General features: G+C 33.7%; 1 protein-coding gene across 1 annotated transcript in view; it reads right to left on the bottom strand.

The window, feature by feature from the left end:
- Positions 1–1,957: 1,957 nt before the first annotated feature.
- Positions 1,958–23,717, bottom strand: part of STPG2 (sperm tail PG-rich repeat containing 2) — a 423,221-nt gene continuing 401,461 nt past the window's right edge. The window contains exons 8-9 of the mRNA XM_019926437.3: positions 17,788–17,840; positions 1,958–7,862 (exon numbers count right to left, since the gene is read on the bottom strand). The gene's annotated coding sequence lies outside the window, so the exon portion shown is untranslated. The remainder of the gene's footprint in view (positions 7,863–17,787; positions 17,841–23,717) is intronic.

The following is a 23,717-nucleotide window of genomic DNA, read 5'->3' as shown; positions in this document are numbered from 1 at the left end:
GTAAATTTTTAGTTGCTTTAAAAATGTAGACATAGTGGGAAGGGCAGAAGTACTTTGGCTTCTCATGGAAATAGTGTATTCTTTAATGCCCTATAGCACTCAGCTGAAAATGGTGCCTTGATGGATATGAGAGAGTTAATTCACATCCCAGATACCTAACTTACTCCCTGGGAGTAAATTACTCATTGGCGGGACAAGGTCATTCTTCATTTTAACCATCACCATAGCATTTTATATTGTCAAGTGCTACAAGGTTTCTCAATCCTTAAAATCCCTTGGTGAAGTAAAGGGGATGACAAAAAAATTATGTCTGATTTACAGACTAGGGAACTGGGACTCGGGCAAGAGACAAAGCCGTCATTGGTAAGGACCATCCCAGAAGGCAGGAACTGTGGCTTGGGTCTCTGTTTATCATGTAGAGTGCACGAAAAAACCTAAGGAATATTAGCTATGCATGCAATTCTTATATTTCTTGGAACTTTAGCTCCCCACCCAAGCTGATTCTTGGCAGCAGCCATCTGTCAAAGAAACAAAAGGTACAAAGAAAGTTAAGTACAAATTATGTACAGTGTGTTACAATCTAAGCTGCAAAATCAAAATGAAACACACTGTAACTTAAAGTCAACTCCCCAAAACAGCATCCACGAAACTAAGGACACTCTACTATGTGCCACTAGTTTGACAGGTGAATCCAGTTAAAACTATCAGTGGAGGCATGGAAAGGGGGCCAGGAGAGACAAAGCTTAGAAAAAAGTACAAAGAACAAACATTCCATTACTTACTATAATTTCATCTAAATGTTTACATTAATTTGAACAAAATCACTGTTTCTACGTTGTCATTTTATTATGAGGTCAAGCCACGACTTGGCATTTATTCAAACAAGCATGTTTTACGGACTCTTGCAGCTATACACTTAGCGTTTGTCAAATTATCACCTGTAAAACAATGCTGGGCTTTGTGTTGTGAGTCTTCTGGGAATGCTCAGATTCTACCAGCCTACCAACCTAGGATCCCAGTTCTTGAAAAGTGATAAAAATTTCAAAATGAGATATCATAAAGAGCTCTTAAGAGTAAGTCCACATTTGAGTCTCAACTGGAATGTTGGGCAATGGGATACAAAGTTGGGGTGGCTGGCTGATTTTCAAATTTTGTGAAGTTGAATGTTGGACATTTCATGTCTGCTTCAAGCTAAATCCTAAAATGCAAGCAGCCAGAGCAGATGTGATTTCGTGAAATTTAATGTTTATTTTGCCTTTATTTTATAAAGTTTGAAATGTTCTAACCCATTTTCCTGCTGCCAGTCAGAGATCCAGTGTTGCCCTAATGTCCCATTGATTCTAAAATCAATGGCTGTGCTACCAGTACTTAGAGAGCATGATTGCTCTTTGAAATCAAGCTGCTGGGTAAAGATGCCCCTTCTGAGTTTGATCAATTTTTACCACAATGAGGCAGAAGAGTTAAGAATCAGTGTGATGATCTATTTATATTGATGTCACTCAGGTCTAGAGCTCTTCTGGCACAAAGACTTACAGATGGAAATTACAAATTGGGGGTGACACGTGTGGAAACAGCTGCCACAAATCTATGACACAGTATACTAAAACTTATTTCAGTGTTTTTACAATTCAATAAAATGAACACATAATTAGACTTAATTTTATGATCCAAATCGCACTCTTTAATACAATTATAGGATTTCTTCTTTGGTGGTAAGGTCGTAGTATCTACTGAGCTAAATTACTTTCTAACAGACCAAGCAAATTAATTACCATTATATGCTCTCACACTTAATAAATAAGGGAAAGTTCTCAGATACTCTTTCACCTGGATTTCAAGGTAAAATTCCACCCATTACATATATTTGGAAGAAAGTTTATCCTTTAATGAGAAATTAAACTTCAAAAGAATATACACGATCCATTGGTGGGGAATTTTTTTTATAAATTGTTTTTTATTGTGTTAAAATTCATATAGCATAAAATTCACCATTTTAACTACTTTAAGTTAGACAGTTCAATGGCATTTATACTAATGAACATGTGCAACAAATAAATAAGTATACTATTCACAATATTGTGAAACCATCATCACTGTCTTGTTCCAGAGCACTTTCATTACCCCAAACGGAAACTCCATATCCATTAATGAGTCATTACCCATTCCTCCCTGCCCACACTCCCTGGCGGACCACTAATCTGTTTTTTGTCTCTACCAATTTATCTATTCTGAATATTTCATATAAACAGAATTATACTGTATATGGTCTTTTGTGTCGGCTTAAATTTTCACTTAGCATAATGTTTCTAAGGATATCCATGTTATTGCGTATATCAGTGCTTCATTCCTTTTTATGGCTGGGTAATATTCTATTGTCTAGATATACCGCACTTTGTTTATCCATTCATCAGTTGATCAACTTCTGGGTTGTTTATTTCTTTTTGACTATTCTGAATAGTACTGTTACAAACATTCATGTATAAGTTTTTGTTTGAACATCTGTTTTTAATTCTTTGGAGTGTTTACCTAGGAATGGAATAGTTAAGTCACATGGTAATTCTATGTTTAACTTACTGGAGGACTGCCAAACTGTTTTCCACAGTCACAGTACTATTTTACATACCCACCAGCAATATATGGGTGTTCCAATTTCTCCATGTCTGTGCAATATTTGTTATTGACTACTTTTATTATTATAGTCATCTTACTGGATATTAAGTGGTATCTTATTGTGTTTCAATTTGCATCTCTCAAATGAAAAATGATGTTGAATATCTTTCATGTGCTTGTTGACCATTTGTGTATCTTCTTTGGACAAATCTCTGTTTAAGTACTTCACCCAAATTTTAATTGGGTTGGCTTTTGTTGTTGGCTAGTAAGGTTTCTTTATATATTCTGGATACTGTACTCTCTCTATATATATATGATTTACAAATATTTTCTCCTATTATGTGGGTTGCCTTTTCACTTTCTTCATAGTGCCCTTTGCACAAATGTTTTAATTTTGATGAAGTCTAATTCATCTGTTTTGTTTTAATTTGTTTCTTGTGTTTTGGGTATCATATCTAAGAAACCATTGCCAAATCCAAGGTCATGAAGATTTACTTATGTTTTCTTCTAAGAGTTTTTAGTTTTAGCTCTGGCACTTAGTTCTTTGCTCCATTTTGACTTAATTTTTATATACTGTATGAGGTAAGGATCTAATTTTATTCTTTTGCATGTAGATATTCAATTGTCCTAGCATCATTTATTAAAAACACTATTCTTTCCCACTGAATGGTTTTTGTACCTTCATCAAAATAAATTGGTCATAGATGTATTGGTTTATTTCTAGATTCTCAATTCTATTCCATTAATCTATATGTCTACCCTTATGTTAGGATCACACTTTTTTGATTATTGTAGCTTTGTAGTAAGTTTTGGAATTAAAGAAGTCTGAGTGTTCCAACTCTTTGTTCTTTTCTAAGATTGGTTTGGGTATTTGTGGTCTCTTGCAATTCTGTATGAATTTTAGGATCAGCTCTTCCACTTCTTAAAAATAAATGGTCATTTAGATTTTGATAGATATTGCATTAATCTAATGGGGAATAATTCCATTTTAACAATATTATGTCTTCTAACCCATGAATATGCAATGTCTTTCTATTTATTTAAGTCTTCTTTAATATATTTTAGCAATGTTTTATAGTTTTCAATGCACTAGTCTTGTACCTCGGTGAAATTTACTCCTAAATATTTCACTCTTTTTTATGCTATTATAAATGGAATTGTTTTCTTAATTTCCTTTTGGGATTGTTCATTGCTAGTATATATAAATACAACTGATTTTTGCATATTGGTCATGTATCCTCCAACTTTGATGAATTCATTTCATAAAACTATGTTCTATGTTATAGTTACTAGTCAAAAACACACTAGAGAGTGCCTGAATAACTTGGTACAATGAGTTACTTCAGTAAAACCATTACATTAAAAACAAAAAGACAGTTTTCTTATCACATTTCTATTTTAATTGATATTATGGCTATTATTATATACCTCTTCCACAAAATAATGGTGAATTTAAAATAAACCTTTCTGCATATGACCAGAACAATTGCAATGTACTCTTGCTTTCAGAAAGACTATTATTTTTGTTAACAAAACATTGTTTGTCTGGTGGGTAAATAATAAACCTGTCAGCCCAAGACCTATGAACCACTGAAGAAAGCAAAGAAGAATTAGGAGCTAAGCAAAATCGATTTTTAAAGAAATGGTCAGGAGATATAAAAATGTATTTTAACACTTTAGACTCAGATATATTTCTTGTGCAAGTTTATCTTAAATAGCACATAGGACCTGTCTATCTATTGGTAAAAACTTCACAGTATTTGCAGACAAGTTTAAACCAAAGCACCAGAAAGTCTGCCACTACAAAGAAAATAAACACACAAAACTTATGTCATAAAGCATTGAGCGAATTTAGAGCAGAAAGGGTTCATAAAAAATTTAAAAGCTTAACAATGATTAGGGAGAAGAGACTAAGTGCCACTGAAAAAATCTAGCTCAGAGATAATTCCATGATTAAAAGGGTGGGAATAAGAACTTAATTCTCTAGCAATAAAGAAAAAGAGCTGAAGCAGAAATAGGTTGGCTCAGGAATGAGATTGATCACAAAGGAAAATTGAAGGAACTAGATGATACATGGCCAGGGGACAAAAACCTGGGGAAGAATCAGATTTCACATTAAGAGCTTAATGAACAAAGTAAGCAACGTGCAGAGAGCTTAAGCAGCAGAATTATCAACCCATAACAACCCTATCTGCAGTACTCGTAGAACCCGAGCTCTCTAGGCAGAGGTGTGAAGTAACTGGCTGAAAATATTTTAAAGCAAGTACAAAGGATAAATTTTATGGCATCAAGGACATGACATTTTAAATAATTTTGTTTTAAAGTCCCAGCTTAAATTCCCTTGAGTGGTAGCAGGAAGAGGTGATCAGTGACAAAAAAGGGATTTGCTCTTTAGAGTTTGCTCTAAGTCTGCTTTATCATGCTGATCTAATAGTGTTTGAAAGTTCAGGTCAGCATCCATTAGTGTTAGAAATCATTTAGCATTCAGAATTTCACAGCGTGTTCATAGAGGTGAACCCTACCTCCAGCAAGGTCAACATGTGAATGTATCAGTTATCTTAAAGCTAAAAATCTAAACTAGTGGATGATGTTTTTCCTTTATGAATTAAAGCATCCTTCATTTACAAAAGTTTTAAATATGACATCTCTTGTCTCATAATTAAAATGCTTCCAGTTTTTAAAAAAATCAAGCCCTGTATAGTATTAGGAGAGTATCTTTTACAAGGTAAACTTGTGGTGATATTCATTCTCCCATGTAATGGGCACTGTAACATGGTACCCAGAATCCTTTCAGTGAAGGACTTGCTGCCTCAGCTATGGGAAGCGCTGGTGACAGACAGCTTTGAACTGTCAGCACCTTCAAGGGATTCACTCAGCTGCAGAGAGCCACCTTGCACAAGGTCACACTCTTTGTGGGGTGGCCCACTCCAATGACTGATCTATGCAGGAGTACAAAGGCCAGCTGTTTTAGCCCAAGTTAGAACAATTCTGAAAGCCCATTCTCCCTCCAGAGCACCCTGCTGGGTTGACTACGGCTGCTGTTGAGCTAGGATTGCAGCTCAACTTCTCCTTCTGCTCAGTCCTGCTTCCACACCCTCCCTTCCGTAAGTGTTGATCCCAAGGAAGGAATTGACAAAGGATTAATCTCCAAAATTTATAAGCAGCTCATGCAGCTTAATAACAAAAAAACAAAACAAAAAATAACAAAATAACAAAAAAACAAACAAAAAAACAAGCTGCTCATGCAGCTTAATAACAAAAATGGGCAGAAGACCTAAATAGGCATTTTTCCAAAGAAAATATACAGACTGCCAACTAACACATGAAAGAATGCTCAACATCACTAATCATTAGAGAAATGCAAATCAAAACTACAATGAGATATCATCTCACACCAGTCAGAATGGCCATCATCAAAAAATCTAAAAACAATAAATGCTGGAGAGGGTGTGGAGAAAAGGGAACCCTCTTGCACTGTTGGTGGGAATGTATATTGATACAGCCACTGTGTAGAACAGTATGGAGGTTCCTTAAAAAACTACAAATAGAACTACCATATGATCCAACAATCCCACTACTGGGCATATACCCTGAGAAAACCATAATTCTAAAAGAGTCATGTACCAAAATGTTCATTGCAGCTCTATTTACAATAGCCCGGAGATGGAAACAACCTAAGTTTCCATCATTGGATGAATGGATAAAGGAGATGTGGCACATATATACAATGGAATATTACTCAGCCATAAAAAGAAACGAAATTGAGCTATTTGTAATGAGGTGGATAGACCTAGAGTCTGTCATACAGAGTGAAGTAAGTCAGAAAGAGAAAGACAAATACCGTATGCTAACACATATATATGGAATTTAAGAAAAAAAAAATGTCATGAAGAACCTAGGGGTAAAACAGGAATAAAGACACAGACCTAATAGAGAATGGACTTGAGGATATGGGTAGGGGGAAGGGTAAGCTGTGACAAAGCAAGAGAGAGGCATGGACATATATACACTACCAAACGTAAGGTAGATAGCTAGTGGGAAGCAGCCGCATAGCACAGGGAGATCAGCTCGGTGCTTTGTGACCGCCTGGAGGGGTGCGATAGGGAGGGTGGGAGGGAGGGAGACACAAGAGGGAAGAGATATGGGAACATATGTATATATATAACTGATTCATTTTGTTGTAAAGCAGAAATTAACACACCATTGTAAAGCAATTATACTCCAATAAAGATGTTAAATAAAAAAAAAAACGACATTCTGCACATTAAACTGCATACCAGAGACTGTTTTCCAAGGAGCCCAACTTCTAAGTATGTAAAGAAAACATATCCAGATTGTAAAAATGTACAGATTACAGAAAATATGTAAAGAAAAATTTATCCAGATTATTGAATTATATACATATTTTCAGAGATAATAGAGGATTGAAAGAAAATTATAAAAAAATGGAAGAACTTAAATAATATCAAGTAAAGAATGAAAGTTTGAGCTAATACAGACATAGTGGTCAAAGGGAGTGTGTGTGAGTATACTCTCAAGGATATGCCTTTCCTTTTTTTTTCAAATGAATATTACCAGAATTAAAAAACAGGTGGTGGTGTTCTTCTCCTCCCGTCCATAAGGAAATAGAATTCACCTACACTTTACTGTTGGTGGACAAAATGAGGATTATTAATAAAATTGAAAAAGGGCAAAAAGAATAGAAAGTTGGAAAAGGGAAAGGAAAATTTCTATAATAGTTTTACAGTATTAGTTCATCTATGGTTCTCTTTTCTATTTCCACTTCCAACACTGGTTTGTACACAGACTTTTTTTGAATTTCCTTAAATCAAAATCTGATATTGTATATAGATTTCTGTTGACTTTGCATCACAAACATTTGTTTTTGCCTCCAAAAGCACATTTTAACTAGTAACAGAAAGGTTAAACACAAAGTTCATTCTTATATAACCTAAGTATTTAAATCTAAATTTTAAGTCGTTTGTGATTCACGCATATTCTGTTAGTTTGCTAGGGCAGTCAGAACAAAGCACCACAAACTAGGTGGCCTAAGCAATAGAAATTTATTGTCTCACAGTTCTGGCAGCTGAAACTTTGAGATCAAGGTGTTGGCAGGGTTGGCTGTTTCTGTGGGCTATGAGGGAGATTCTGTTCCATGCCTCTCTCCTAGCTTCTGGTAGTTTTCTGGCGATCTTCAGAATTCCTTAGCTTCTGCTGCATCACCCTGATTTCTTCTTCACATGGAGTTCTCTCTATGTGCATTCACAAAGAGAGAAAATTCTCCCCGTTATAAGGGCAGAGTCATATTGGATTAGGGTCTACCCTGATCTTAACATAAAGTTCTGCAAACATCCTATTTCCAAATAAGATCACATTTACCGGTACTGGGAATCAGGACATCAACATCTTTTTGGAGGACACAATTCAACCATATACACATGAAATTTTTTTCACACGCACAAGTAAGTTACAACAAGTTCTAGTAAGATATGTACATTGAAGGTGGCCTAATACTTTCGATAACATTTAGCCTGAGCAAAAGAAAAAGAAAAACCTTACTTTCTTTGGCTGTATCTCTTATTTTATCATAAATTCTGCTCATGCCAGATTGATCTCAGTAAATTAACATGTATTGACTGACTGTTACATGCAAAACATTTTGCTATGCACTTTGGCTGATACGAAGATATACAAGTTGAGGACTTTGCTTTTTAAGAGTTTGTAATATTGTATTTATAAAAATATCAAGGGTACAAAGACATTTAGATCTACTCCCTGCAACTTAAGAAAAATGTTATAGAGTTCTTCAGTTTTGTATACATTTCTTCATTGCAGAATTTGGTTTATACTCTGAGAGCTGGAAGTTGTGAAAAGTCCTTGAATGATGTAATTCTATGAATTTATACCACCAGTTTCATTGAGAATGACTATAATATAACAAGACCTTTTCAATTGATAAAGGAAACTTAAAGCATTTTTATTGCTGAATAAAATAATGATCTATTGCACAAAAGATCAACTGGTAGTTAACTTCTTGTTATAGGATCAGCACTTTACATTTATTTGACATTCATGAAAAATTATCCTTGGGGATTAATTGCATGACTTTAGTTGAGAGTGAACAGCTTTAGGCACAGGATCTGGGACAGTAACCCTTCCTTTGCTTAAAAATTTGCTCTGTGACCCCTTAGCAAACAGCATACAATATATTATTATTTTTACATAAAATTCTAATTAATGCTATATTCAATTGCCCTGTTTCACTATTGTTTAAAAAAGAACAAAAATCTAGGCAAGTAAGAACCACTCTCTAAGAAGATGGGTTTAAGTGTCATGTTCCATATAATCCTATAGATTACATAGATCTCTATTCACCCTCGAAGCAGTTTACAAGATTAAATTCAAAATGAGATAATTTGTATTTTTGGAATAATGTGTCTTTTTACAAATCATCTTACAAGATTTAAGACATATTTAGCCATGGGAAGAGAAGATAATCTTCAGTAAAGAATTTATGCCTCCCCTATGATATCATCTGCTAAGAGTAGTGTTAAATCCAACTTCAGATCTTTGATTGTAAAGAAAATTATATGCATAGGCACCAAGGTAAACTGAAGACAATTCATCAATAAGATCTACCTCCTATAAAGATAAAATCATAATGCACAGATATATATCATTCTGGATATCTGAATTACCTTGATAGCTGAGCTATAACATTTTAAATACTAGCAATTAAAAATTTTAATTATTTTTAATGGCCACATTTCTTCAACCTACTCTGCACTTCACTGTCATGTTAAGTAGAAGATGTGTAATGAAACTTTCTTGACACCTTAGCCATTATTTAATATTTGTTACTTAATATAGCAAAATATGATTTTAGACACAGATGTATAATGAGATTTAGTCCTGAGGGGGCCCTGACCAAGACATGGGCCCTGAATTTTCTTCCTTGATGTCAGTTTGCTTTTTAATTATCTGTTGCATCTTTATGAGAAACTGCCTTGTGAAAAATTAATTGGTACCTCATGATTTGATGTTACCTTCTTTTATGTGGATTTCTTATTGTTCAGAAAATTATATTCTTCATTATGTTAATCCCCATCACTCAAAAGTTTTATCTCCAACTGAATATCATTGGCTCAAAAACCGTCCCCAAAATCTTTGTATCCTTTCTTCTATAGTAAGTATCTTACTTTCAAAAGAGCATAAAGAAAACATACGCCATATCTTTTTAAGAATTAGGTAAAAAATTTAGAGAGGTAGTTTACTATAAATTCAATAAATACATATAAGAGATAATTCTGTAGACAAGACTCTAAGATTTTCTTAGTGCTTGACATTTATTAGAATTCTAGGTATAAGTAATATTAAGAATACCAGTTAACCTACATAAATAAATATATAGTATTTATGAGCACAAGATTACAAATCAAAGAACCTTTTTTATCTTGTGTTTTATAGCTAAAACTCAGCTTAAAAATATATATATATATATAGTGCTTTGAACGATGCAGGGGTTAGGGCCCTCAATGCGTGTGCACTGGAAAATCTGCATATAACTTTTCCGTAGGCCTTCCAAACCTGTGGTTCTGCATCTGTTGATTTAACCAACTGCAGATCTCCTTTAGTACCATAGTAATTATTGGGAATAATCGTTGGGGAGGTCTGATTTAAAATAATGGAAAACTTAAGGCACATAAAATACATTTTCAGCAACCTTGGTGGTAAAGAGGTAGATAATTTTCCAGAACTGCTAAAACTGAGGCACAACCTTAGTTTTTAAATAGCTACTGATTGGGAGAAATACGCTATATTACTTAAAATGCCAGAGAGCAAGAAAACAAATGTCTTTAAAATTGGATGTAGAATTAGAAGTCACAAGGGAAGATCATTCAAGTCATAGCATAATTTAGCTGCTTCCCACATGGGGAACTTTAGGCAACATACCCTGCTGTGAGTAAGAGCAGGAATTTGTTTATGTTACCAAGGCTAATGACAACCCTGGGCAACATAGGAAAAAAGTGACAGTGCAAGAGTAACAGTATAAATTTTGAAAGCACCCACATGATCGATTGTCCTGCTTGTGAAATCCCTTTTGTAATAGCATTTAATATCTCAAACATTAACATATTAAGCAAAGGTTAAATTGGTCAGTAACACTAAAGGACAGAAGATGATTAAAAAATATTCCTAAAAAAAACTGCCTCCTCGAAATGAGCTCTATAATCATCAAATAAGAATAAGTTTCCTCAAGAAAACCTAATGTTTTAAGTGATAGTGATAGTTCAGTTGAAAGGGATGAAAACTAACTAAAAGCAAATAAGAGACTTACTGGATGAAATTGCTGGAAAGGATTAATTAGTGGGTAGGGAGGAAGCTTTTCCAACCTATGTTTTTCCAACTAATTCTGGTCTAGAAAATTTTTAAACAATTCAAGATTACAGATGTAAGAACTGTGTTGTCTTAAGAGCTGTGACTGGCAACTGTCTCCTGCATTCTAAATTTTCATTTTTCTTTCATGAACAGATTTTCATATCATGTAATATATTATAGAAGAATAGAATTAAGACAAAGACAATAAAAATTATTCTATAAAGTTTTATCATAAAAGAATACATGCAAGCGTGTTGCAACATATGTAATACAATTCAAATGTTCCTGGTCATCTAAATTTTCTGTGACCAGAATTATATTTTACATGGTCACATGACATAAAAAAGTAACTGCTGAAAAAAATACCATATAGCTAGTAGAAACCTTGGGGACTATGTAGCTACAGTTTAACTTCATCACATTAACACCTAGAGGACAATACAGGTTCCAGGGCTCCATGCAAGGATACAGACCACAGTAGTTGGGGAATTGTTAGATGAGGAAGTTGTATTGTATTATCAACTCATTTGGTAATTGTGAAGCAGTGTCTGTGTTTGAAAGCTACTAACCTATCACACCAACTGTTTATTTTACAGCCATAGAACAAAGAACAAGGTGATTAAGTAATTCACTTAGCGTTTCCTAGCCAGGACATGAGCTCAAGGTTTCTATCAACCATCAGTTCTGTGCTGTTTTTCCAATTCAATTCAACTTAATTCATGAATCCAATGGAAGAGCAAGTATTCATTGACCATTTATTCTGGGTTTTATTGTTCCAATCTTAGATGAGTAATTCTAGGTACACTAGTGGAGATATTTTATTTTTATTTATTTATTTATTTATTTATTTATTTATTTATTTATTTATTTTTGCGGTACGCGGGCCTCTCACTGTAGTGGCCTCTCCTGTTGCGGAGCACAGGCTCTGGACGCGCAGGCTCAGCGGCCATGGCTCACGGGCCCAGCCGCTCCGTGGCATGTGGGATCTTCCCAGACTGGGACACAAACCCGTGTCCCCTGCATCAGCAGGCGGACTCTCAACCACTGTGCCAGTAGCGAAGCCCTAGTGGAGATATTTTAGATAAAGTTTTCTTAAACCAGAATATATTGAAAGAGTTCAGGACTTGAATCCTTTGAAACTATGCTAAATTTTAGGTTCTAAAATTTAGAAAAAATTTAGGTTCTAAAATTTATGCCATTCTAAAAATAGCATAAGTCCATTTTTATTAATTAAATTTCCATAAGTTTTATCAAAATTTCAAAGGGGAAATAATTATGTTCCCCCCCCAAAATTAAGACCCATTGATCCAAATCCTTATCCCTAACTGATTTCCTTTTCAAGACCATGTTAGAAGTAGAACATTAACCCCAAGTCTTGCAATTTCATATTTATCTATCTTCCCCAAATATATTGGCTACTGGAATTAAATTGTGTTACCACAATTCAATCACTTTTTCCTTGCTTTCTTATTTGCACATAAAACTCACAAAAGGTAAAACATACTGAACATTCCTTTTATGATTTTTATTCTCCACTTTTATAATTTCAGAGAAATAAAGAATAAGAAAATAAGTCAAGTGGATAACACATACACATAATAACATCATTTGCTTTGTTTCAGCATGCCTGGTATTTGGAAAGTAATTGCATTCTCTGGTCACAGAATGAGAGTCTAAAGTGAAAAAGACTTTTCATCAGATGTCTTTATTCAGCATTATATTTTGTATGAAAGCACTAGTAATATACATTGAGAAAGAATGCAACAAATACACATACTGTTTTTGTAATAGGAACATTTTTGAGGAAAAAATAATTAAATGTCTTGCAAGAGCAGATTTTTCTATCTCTTGAGGTTAGAAGAGCAATTATGTTTCTTTGAGCAGCTGATGGAGGACATCATCAAAATGGAATTACTTCTTTGTGAGAGAACTGTCAGCTTACCTTTATATTAATAGATAATAACTTTGGAATATATCTGTGGGGAAAGAAAGCCTGTTTCAGTAAGTGGTGACTTTATTGTACTACTCAACCTAAGCCAAAATATTCTCTCAGATTGCTCCTCTAGTTACATTACCTCAAATTTAAAAATATACAAAAATTTCACAAAATACCTTTTTGCCCCTAACCAAATTGACTAAGTATCACTGATATCAAGTAGTTCATATTATGCCCAAATCCTAGCTTTTGGATTGTCCTAATGACTCTTCTAGAGATTCAGGGTACTTGAAAGTATATATTAAAATACATATTATAACTGCAATTGTTTGGATGTTACATCGTAATAATAGTGAATTTAATAAGATGAAGTATCAACTGACAGAAGTCACAACTAAATAAATGATAAAACTTTCAAAATATAATTTGATATACTGATTTATTCATTGATGAATATTTGGGGAATGAAGATACTTTATAATATAATTGGTTTTAAAATGTACTTGTAGCGCATAAAAGGCTGTACTAGGTTTCATCTTAGGAGAAATCAATTTTTTCACGAAGTTTCATGTATGTGAGACTATACATGCCAAAAATATTTTATGTTTATTTCCATTATGACCAGGAACAGTTGAGCAAAATGTGGTTATTTGATCCAGGCTAAACCTGTGAAGTCCAGAGAATTTGTTTTGGTGACATTATCCTTGCTATTTGACATTCAGTTAGTAATTCTTTCCCAATGTTCAATCATCCAACACTCCTCTGTTATTTAGCTTGCTCCCCCTTCACCCAAACATGCATGGAGCTGATAGCAGCCACTTGAACATGTTAGCTCACTCATTTTTCTTTAGAGTTAATGTAGTAGCTCAGCCAAACATTAAACTCCTCCCTAATTGTGAAATAAAATTGTTTTTCCTGAAAGTTAATTAAAGGAGGGAGCCTCTAAATGACACTATATTTACTGAAATGCAGAATAATTCTGAATCCAAATCTGATGTCCTTTACTTGAGGTTCTCTAGTGGTAATGATAGGAGAGTATATAAACAGAAAAGATGGAATCAGTCCTTTTGTTCATCTGTAGTGGAAATATTGAACAAGGAGCTAGTCTGCTTTGTCTTCTGAAGGTTTATTGCACAGAGGGTTTGGGATGTGGGTGGGCACATCTGGGACATGAAAACGTTTTTGAAGGACTTATTTTGTGGCACCATGTAAAAATAAATAATTAAACATAATCTTAACATGTTCTTTTAGTTTATAATGTGACAATAATAATCCTCAGAGAAATAAATATGCAAGTAAGTTAATAAATATACTTTCTTAAAAATACTGTATACTTTTAGTTGGGTGATGAGCATATAGTTACATGTCTAGGAAATATTATATTTAGTTATAAATGTTCATCAAAGACACATGATTTCAAGAATTGAGTGGTAAAAGGCAAAGAGCTTGGCAAACTATAGTAAAGGAAGAATTTCAGATATGGCAGAGTAACTTGTTGCAGACCAAGTCTCTGAGAGAAATAAGGGAATTTATTTTTGTTTATATCTAGTCAAGAGAACGGAGAGCTACACAGACAACCGTGTCTTGTAAGGGCCAGGAACCTGGTGGGAAGGATGGGGAGGGCACAACTTTGAGTGTAACATTGCCTTGGAGGACTGTTGTAGTTCCTAAGGCTAAGAAGACAGCCATGAAGTAGATAGGAATCTAAGCTGAGGTTCTGGCCTTCTTAGGGTCTATAGAAGCAAACCTTAGAGTTCAGGTCCAAGATAGCAGGACCTGAGGGGACAAAAGTTCCAAAGAAAAGAGAACACTGATGAAAGTCTAGCATTGTGTCGGGTTTTTTTGCCCCTCAAGCCATTGCTAAATTTTATTTGATGTTGGGTCAAGAGTCTAAGAAGTAGAGTCAGAAGTGGAAGGTAAGGTCTGGGCATCTGCACAGAGTGTCTGGCAGTTTCACAGGATGGAGGAAAAAATGTTAGGGGAGGAACTCTAGTGATTGCCACTGACTTCCTGTTAGGATCATAGAAATATACCTTAGGAACATGGATGATGAGAATTAGATCAATTCTCACAAAAATGGGAAGCTCAGCCCTAAACAAGCAAAATCCCACAGTGGAAAAAATTGGTTTGCTCCATATCTAAAGTACCTGAGAGAAAGCAGAAGAATATTCTGTCTGGAGGAAGATAGTATGAGACAAAACATCAAATTATCTCTATAATTTTTCATAATAGAATATGATAGAATTAAAAGACAGAAACTAAGAAAACAGTATGAGCAGATCCAAAGGTGAATGAGAGTTGGAGTTATGTATTATAGAGTTGGAGTTATGTATTATAGCCTTTAAAATAATGAAGAGAGATGCTTAACAAAATTGTTGATGAGATGGAGAATGTCACCATGTAACTGGAATTTATAAACAATAATCAAATGGAAATTATAGAATTAAAAATATAATTGACATTAAGAATGCAACAGATGTGTTTAACTGCAGATTAGACTATTGAAGTGAGGATTAGTGATCTAGAAGAGAGATTGTTTGCAAATATACAGACTGAAATACAGAGAGAAAAGAGAGTCTGTAATATAGAAAAGAAATCCAGGATATATGACATACAATAAAAAGATTTAATATCTGTAATTATATTTTCAAAGTAAGAAGAGAGAGAATGTTATAAAATGTTATAAAAGCAATATTTTAATAGATAATGTGTGAAAATTTTCCACAGTTGATAAAAGGACAGCAATCCACACAATCCAGAACTTCAGCAAATACCAAGGAGGACTGTGGTGGAGAGAAAGAAAACCTAGGCATATTAGAGTAAAATTAACTTTTTAAAATGCATAAAGAACATTTGAAAAAGCAGCCAGATAAGACATTATATTCAAAGAAAAAATATTTCATAAAAGAAACATGCAGAAGGTAATGAAGTGACATCTTTAAAATGCTTAAAGAAAATATGTGTGAACCAGGAATTCTTTATCCAGGAAAAATATTCCTCAAAAATGAAAATGAAATAAAAATGTTTCCAAACAAAAACTGAGAGGACTCCTCAACAGCAAATCTACATGAACCTACACATTAAAAGGAGTTCATTAGATAGAAGAATAATGATCTCAAATAGAAGCATAGAAATGAAAGACAGAATGAAGAGCAGTGGAACAGATAAAACACATGGGTGAATCTAAACGAATATAACTCAAGAAATGATAATAACCCCTTTGGGGTCAAAAATAGATATAGAATTGAAAATTATGACAATTATACCATAAATGATAAGGCAGTGGTTTTAAATTAAATGAAATAGCTTTTAAATATTTGTATTTTAAAGGAAATACTGCATATTAATAATGATTATGAGTAAAGTTAATGGGCTATTGCTCCCTGTCATAAAAAAACATATAACAGAAGCAAAATTATAATGTGTGGGGCTTCCCTGGTGGCTCAGTGGTTGAGAGTCCGCCTGCTGATGCTGCCGATGCAGGGGACGCGGGTTCATGCCCTGGTCCGGGAAGATCCCACATGCCGTGGAGCGGCTGGGCCCATGAGCCATGGCCGCTGAGCCTGCGTGTCTGGAGCCTGTGCTCCACAACAGGAGAGGCCACAACAGTGAGAGGCCCACGTACCGTGAAAGAAAAAAAGGATAGTGTGTGAAATGGAATTAAAAATGAGACATTATTGTAGACCTTCTTTTTCAGCATAATTTATTGATGAATTCACTGTTCCTAAACATGGATGTTCTAGATCCTCACTGTTCAATAGAAATATAATATGAGCCTATGACCATATTAAACAAGTAAAAATAAACAGATGAAAATAAGCATAATGGTATATTTTAACACAATATATCTTAAATATCATCATTTCAACATATAATATAAAATATTATTAATTAGATATTTTATACTCTTTTTGTCAAATTAAGTTTTCAAAATCTGGTGTGCATTTCAGATTTACAGCTCATTTCAAACTGAAATAGCCACATTTCAGGTGCTCAATAGTCACATGTGGTTAGTGGCTACCATAATGGACAGCAGAGGTCTAGACTGTAAGCAGGAATAAACTCAGATGACATCTATATGAATTTGATCTACTGACCAGTAAGTAGTCTAATGATATATCAGATATTAAAGTTTATATTTTATTGTAATACTTAAATAATTTTCTGTTTAGAGTCTAGTTCCCTAGCAATTAATATAATCTCAGTTAGTTCCTGAAATATAATGCCACTTGGTGGTATGGATACCGAAGTGAAAAGGAATTTTTGTCTGGAATACAATAACATCAAATTGTTTAAATCCAGCCCCATTCCCGCCCCCCAAATCAAAGTCGAAACCACTGTCACAGTCATTATTATATAGTCAGTGTTTAACCCATAATTCAATAGTAGCTATTTATCTATCTTAGTGCAATCTTGCTTGCTTGTACAATTTGGTCAAAAAAGCCTAAATATCAATGAAATGTAATTTCACAATAACTGACTTAAGCATTGCCTTCATTTTCAATTACTTTGTATTGAAAAACATGTTAATTAAAAGAAAGTCTGTCACCTTTACCTCATTAAGGTAACTCTTCTATCTTGGCAACAAAGGTAAATGAAAAGCAGGCTTTATAAAAATGAAATAGCTCTTCTTGACCAGATTAGTACTCATTTCTAGAAGCATGCAGATTGTCCTCTACTGTAATCCCTTAATTACTCCTTGGGGCCATAAATATAACCAATCTTTAGAAGAGGGATGCAAATATACTGCTTTGAAAACAGAAAAAGTTTATGTCACCCAGAGATTCTGTATGACAGTTAAATTATGGACTGTAAAAATGTAGCAGCCATGTGATTCAGTGAGGACAAGCAAGCACACTTACCATTTAGAAGATTCTACTTTGCTTCCCGGGTGTTTTTTGTTTGTTCTTTTGTTCTATAATTGAAGCATTTTCTCTTTTAATTGGGAAAAGAGTTGATAGAGTGACATTAAATGTTCTTTTCAGAACAGAATGTCTTAAAAACTGACCGAGCTATGGATATTCAAACAAAAGTATAACATCTTAATTATATCATTCATAAACTTTGAAAAATTATTTTATATAAATCAGTAATGGATTCATTAATGTAAATAACTTCTGTAACATACTAATACTATTCATTAATATCTTACACACTTAGATTCTTAGGGTTAATATATATAAATTTACTTTAAACTGTAAAAAAGTTATTAGTCATGAGGTTAATTAAAGTATGTTTAATAGTTTTCCCAAATATATTTGAGAGACACCAAAATCTTTGGTGAAACCTTAACCATTTTTCAAAAAGAAACACATAATTTTTTGCATATATTAATATCAAATAATTTTATCCTCAAAACAAATTTTGCTTCTAATGAAAGTAGATATTTGTTTACCAGATGTGTCTTCTCTCACCATTTATCCTTTCAACAAATATTGATTAAATGCTTATCATCTGTCCAAAACTATCTTTAGTACTGTGAACATGCAGTAACAAAAGTTCATTTGCATTCCGCATTCACATACCAATGAAAATATTGAGAAAGACAAAATTTGAAACTACTCTGAAAACTAGAAAACAAACAAAAACAAACAAACAAACAGAACCCCAGTGCCTAATTTTCAACTGCTGTGAGGAATGTCCACTGAATCTCTTGCTAAAAGGAGATGACTGATGGACAAAATTATGGAATTTCATTCAATCAATATGGATTGAGTGCCTCCTACATGACTGGTATCAGTCCTAACATAGCCCTATCAACACATATCCTGTTTTCTCATGCCCCCACCAAGAACACTGTGTAACAGGATATACAAAGAAGTTGGGTATTGAGATGCATAGCCTATAAGTACATTTTTTTGAGAATACTGCATTCATAGATGTATATTGTTTCATTGTCTACATGTGATAGGATGAGAATTACAGATTTAGAACCAGTTTCATGAAAAAGGATACTTAATCTCAGTGAAATTTTAGACTGTACACTTATAATATCTGTGATGTTTGGGGGGTTATCTCCCCTTTATGAACCTCAGTTCCCTAATTTTTCAAATAGAGACAACGTTATCCACCTTACACAAACTTTCTTGGTATATTAATTGAATTAAATATAGAAAGTAGTCTTTGTTCTTGAGAAGCAATATAGCTTAGTGATTAAAAGCATGGACTTTCTATGACCACACCCTTGCTATGTGCTTTCTTTGTGTCCTTAAGCAACTTACTTACTCTCTGTGCTTTTTCACATTTGGAAAATGAGGATGATAAAATGATACCTATTTTGTAGTATTGTATTGAGGACCAAATAAATTAATATGTTTAAAGCATATCAAGCCTGGCATATCAACACCATTATTTAAGTATCAAGTATTGTCATTATTATTACTTGTATAGTATCCTCCCAAAAAGTAAATATTTGCATCAAGTTCCTTAAAAATAAATTTCTGATGCAAAGAGACAGAAAGATATCCTGTGTAAGTGGCTTGGAAGAATTACTATTGTTAAAATATCCATACAACCTAAAGCAATCTACATATTTAATGCAATCTCTATCAAAATACCCATGACATTTTTCACAGAACTAGAAAAAATAATCCAAAAATTGATATAGAACCACAAAAGACACTGAATAGCCAAAGCAATTTTGAGAAAAAAGAACAAAGCTGGAGTTATCACACTCCCTGACTTCAGACTATACTACAAAGCTACAGTAATCAAAACAGTATGGTACTGGCACAAAAAGAGACACATAGATCAATGGAACAGAATAGAGAGCCCAAAAAATAAACCCACGCACTATGGTCTATCTATGACAAAGGAGGAAGGAATAGACAATGGGGAAAAGTCAGTCTCTTCGATAAGTGGTGCTGGGAAAACAGGACAGCTACATATAGAAGAATGAAATTAGAACACTCTCTAACACCATGTACAAAAATAAACTCAAAATGGATTAAAGGCCTAAATGTAAAATGGGATAGTATAAAACTACTAGAAGTAAACATAGGCAGAAGACTGTGACATATATCATAGCAATATTTTTTTGGATCTGTCTCGTAAGGCAAAGGAAACAAAAGAAAAAAGGAACAAATGGGACCTTAATGAACCTTAAAAGAAATGGGAAAATATGAAACTTAAAAGCTTTTGCACAACAAAGGAAACCATCAACAAAATGAAAAGACAACCTATGGAATGGGAGAAAATATTTGCAAATAATGTGACCAACAAGGGGTTAATATCCCAAATATAAAAACAGCTCACACAACTCAATATCAAAAAAAAAAAAAAATCAAAAAATGGACAGAAGATCTGAGCAAACATTCCTCCAAAGAAGATACACATATGGCTAACAGAAACATGAAAATGTGCTCAATATTGCTAATTATTAGAGAAATGCAAATCAAAACAACAATGAGATATCACCTCATGCTTGTCCGAATGGTTATCAAAAAGTCTACAAATAACAAATGTTGGCCAGGATGTGGAGAAAGGGGAACCCTAGAAAATAGGTGGGAATGTAAATTGGAGCAGCCACTAAGGAAAACAGTATGAAGTTTCCTCAAAAAACTAAAATTAGAACTACTGTATGATCCGGCAATTCCACTCCTGGGTATATATCCAAAGAAAATGAAAACACTAATTTGAAAAGATGCATGCACCCCAGTGTTCATAGCAACATTATTTACAACATCCAAGATATGGAAGCAGCCTAAGTGTCCATCAACAGATGAACGGATAAAGAAGATATGGTATATATATACAATGTAATACTACTCAGCCATAAAAAAAGAATGAAATAATGCCATTTGCAGCAACATGGATGGACCTAGAGATTATAATACTAAGTGGAATAAGTCAGAGAAAGACAAATATATGATATCACTTATATGTGGAATCTAAAAAAAAGATACAAATGAACTTATTTACAAAACAGAACAATGAACCAATGTTCATAGAATTACTCCAAAAAATATAGTCATAATCCAAAATTTTCATGGTTTAAAAAAGGAAAACTGGGTAAATTCCATTTATTCTGCCTTCCTCTCATTTATCCCACAAGTGATATCAAGTGCTTACAACATACCAGGCACTGTACTAGGGTCTAGTGATAAAATTGTCAAGAAATAAGATAAAATTTCAGGCCTTGTGAAATCCACTACCAATAATCAGATAATCATAAAATAAACATAAAATCAAACAGTTATAAGAACTCTTAAGAAGAGGTACAAATTGGAAGATTTGACCAAGGAAGGGCAATCATTGGCTTCATTAAGGAAGTGATGTTTGAACTGAAGTCTGAAGGAAGGATAGAGCTTAGCTAGGCAATGGTGATGGGGGGATTGAGGGAGGTACTCCAGCCTCAGAGATCAATATAAGCAAAGACTCTGTAGCGTGTTCTAGTAACTGAAAGAAGACCAGTGGGCCTGGAGTGGAATAAAGAAACAGAGGCATCACGAGGGATGATGCTTTGGAGGTAAATAAGCTAAGTTAAGGAGTCTTTATGATGAACGTGATTAGAGACCATTGAGGTTTATTAAAAACAGGGTGAGAGATGATTTTCTGATTTACTTTTTAGAAAGATCATTCATTACTATATTTTGCATTAATGTTTTTATTATGAAAACATTGAATAGCATGTGTATATTATCTAATTACTGAAATAATTGTGTATCACCAATTTCAATGGGAATTATTTATTTTTGTTTATTTTGTTCAATGAGAATTACTCAGCAAGAGGTTTTTCAGGTTACAATTATCTTCTAGAAGCAGGGAAGACTATAGTCTGAAGCTCAGAGGAGAAGAATGGGTTAAAGATGAAAATTTGCAGGTTGTCTGCAAATAGACTATGGAGAGATCACAGTACAAGAGAAGGACCCAGGGTCAAATTTATGAAACCAAATTCATGGCCATATATGGGAAAGGAGGCTATAAAAGACAAAAACGGAGCAGGTAGAGAGGCAGGAGGAATAGCAGAGAGTAGTATGTCAGCGAAGCCAAGAGAAGAGAGTGTACCAAGATTTCAACACTGCTGAAAAGTCTAATAATAAGTGGACTGAAAAACATTCTTCATTTTGAAACAAAAGGAGTACACTAATTAACTTAGTTGAGGTAAGCTAAAGTGAATATAAGCCAGACTGGAGGAAATTGAGAAGAGGAGAAGGAAAGTACAGCATTACTGACAAACTTTTTTCAAGAACTTAGCTTCAAAGATAGAAAAGAGAAAGAAATAACCAGAGGTAAACGAAGCATCTGGAAATACTGGTTTATAATTTTAGTTTTTTTTTTTTTTTTTAACAGAGGAGATTTAAAACTAAAGATGAGAAAGTACCCTGTTGATGAGAATAAGAGGGCATAACTGATAGTAAAATGTCCCAGAAAATATAGAAAGAGGATAAAATCCATAGCATAAGATATTTAGAGTTACTAGTATTAGAAAAAATGAGTGAGTTTCTATTGTAGCAGTTGGAAGGATTATGAGATAAAGCCGGATGTATATAAATTTATGAATTAAATAAAATGTAAATGAGCGACTTTCCATCTGATGTCTTTTTGTTGGTTTGTTTTTCTCTATAGCTGGCATCAAGTGTTCCTCCTACTCAAATTCCCACAGATATGGTCAAGGAAACATACGATTAGGGAAAACTCTGTTAATGAAAAACAGGGATGGAACATCTATCTGCTGAAATTTTCAAACAATTACAGGTAGATATAATAGTGATGGGAATGGACTGAAGATTTAGAGGGCTGATTCAGGCTTCCTATCCCCCATCCTCAACCTACTTCCAAGTAGAAATATTCACGTCAGGAAGCTGAAATTTTGTCATTCTCAATCTAGAGATAATTAAGTAGTGTAATATCATTGAGATTAAAATACTGGAGTCTACTGAATCCAGTATTCAAATTCAAATTTTTTTGAATTTTTAATTTTTATTGAAATATAGTTGATTTACAATGTGTTTCAGATGTACAGCAAAGTGATTCATATATATATATATTTTATAGATTCTCTTCCATTATAGGTTATTATAAAATATTAAATATAGTTAACTATTAAATATAGCTCCCTGTGCTATACAGTAGGTCCTTGTTGGTTATCTGTATTATATAGAGTAGTGTGTTTATTTTAATTCCAAACTCCTAATTTATCCCTCCCCCTCCCCTTTGGTAACCATGAGTTTGTTTTTCACATCTGTGAGTCTATTTCTGTTTTGTAAATAAGTTCATTTGTATCACTTTTTTTAGATTCCACATGTAAGTGATATCATATGATATTTGTCTTTCTCTGTCTGGCTTACTTAGCTTAGTAGGATAATCTCTAGGTCTATCCATGTTGCTGTAAATGGCACTATTTCATTCTTTTATAAGGCTAATATTCCATTTTATATATAATAGTCATATATATATGTGTGTGTATATATACACACACACATACCACATCTTCTTTATCCATTCATATGTTGATGGACATTTAGGTTGCTTCCATGTCTCGGCTATTGTAAATAGTGCTGCAATGAACATTGGGTGCATGTATCTTTTCGAATTATGGTTTTTTTCTAGATATATGCCCAGGAGTGGGATTGTAGGATCATATGAAAGCTCTATTTTTGGTTTATTAAGGAACCTTCACATTGTTCTTTATAGTGGCTGTACCAATGTACATTCCCACCAACAGTTCCTTTTTCTCCACACTCTCTCCAGCATTTATTATTTGTAGATTTTTTGATGTTGGTCCTTCTGATTCCTGTGAGGTGATAACTCATTGTAATTTTGATTTGCATTTCTCTAATAAATAACAATG

Source organism: Tursiops truncatus, chromosome 5, assembly GCF_011762595.2.
Source record: "Tursiops truncatus isolate mTurTru1 chromosome 5, mTurTru1.mat.Y, whole genome shotgun sequence".
Lineage (NCBI taxonomy): Eukaryota > Metazoa > Chordata > Mammalia > Artiodactyla > Delphinidae > Tursiops > Tursiops truncatus.
This window is presented reverse-complemented; position numbering and strand designations above follow the sequence as displayed.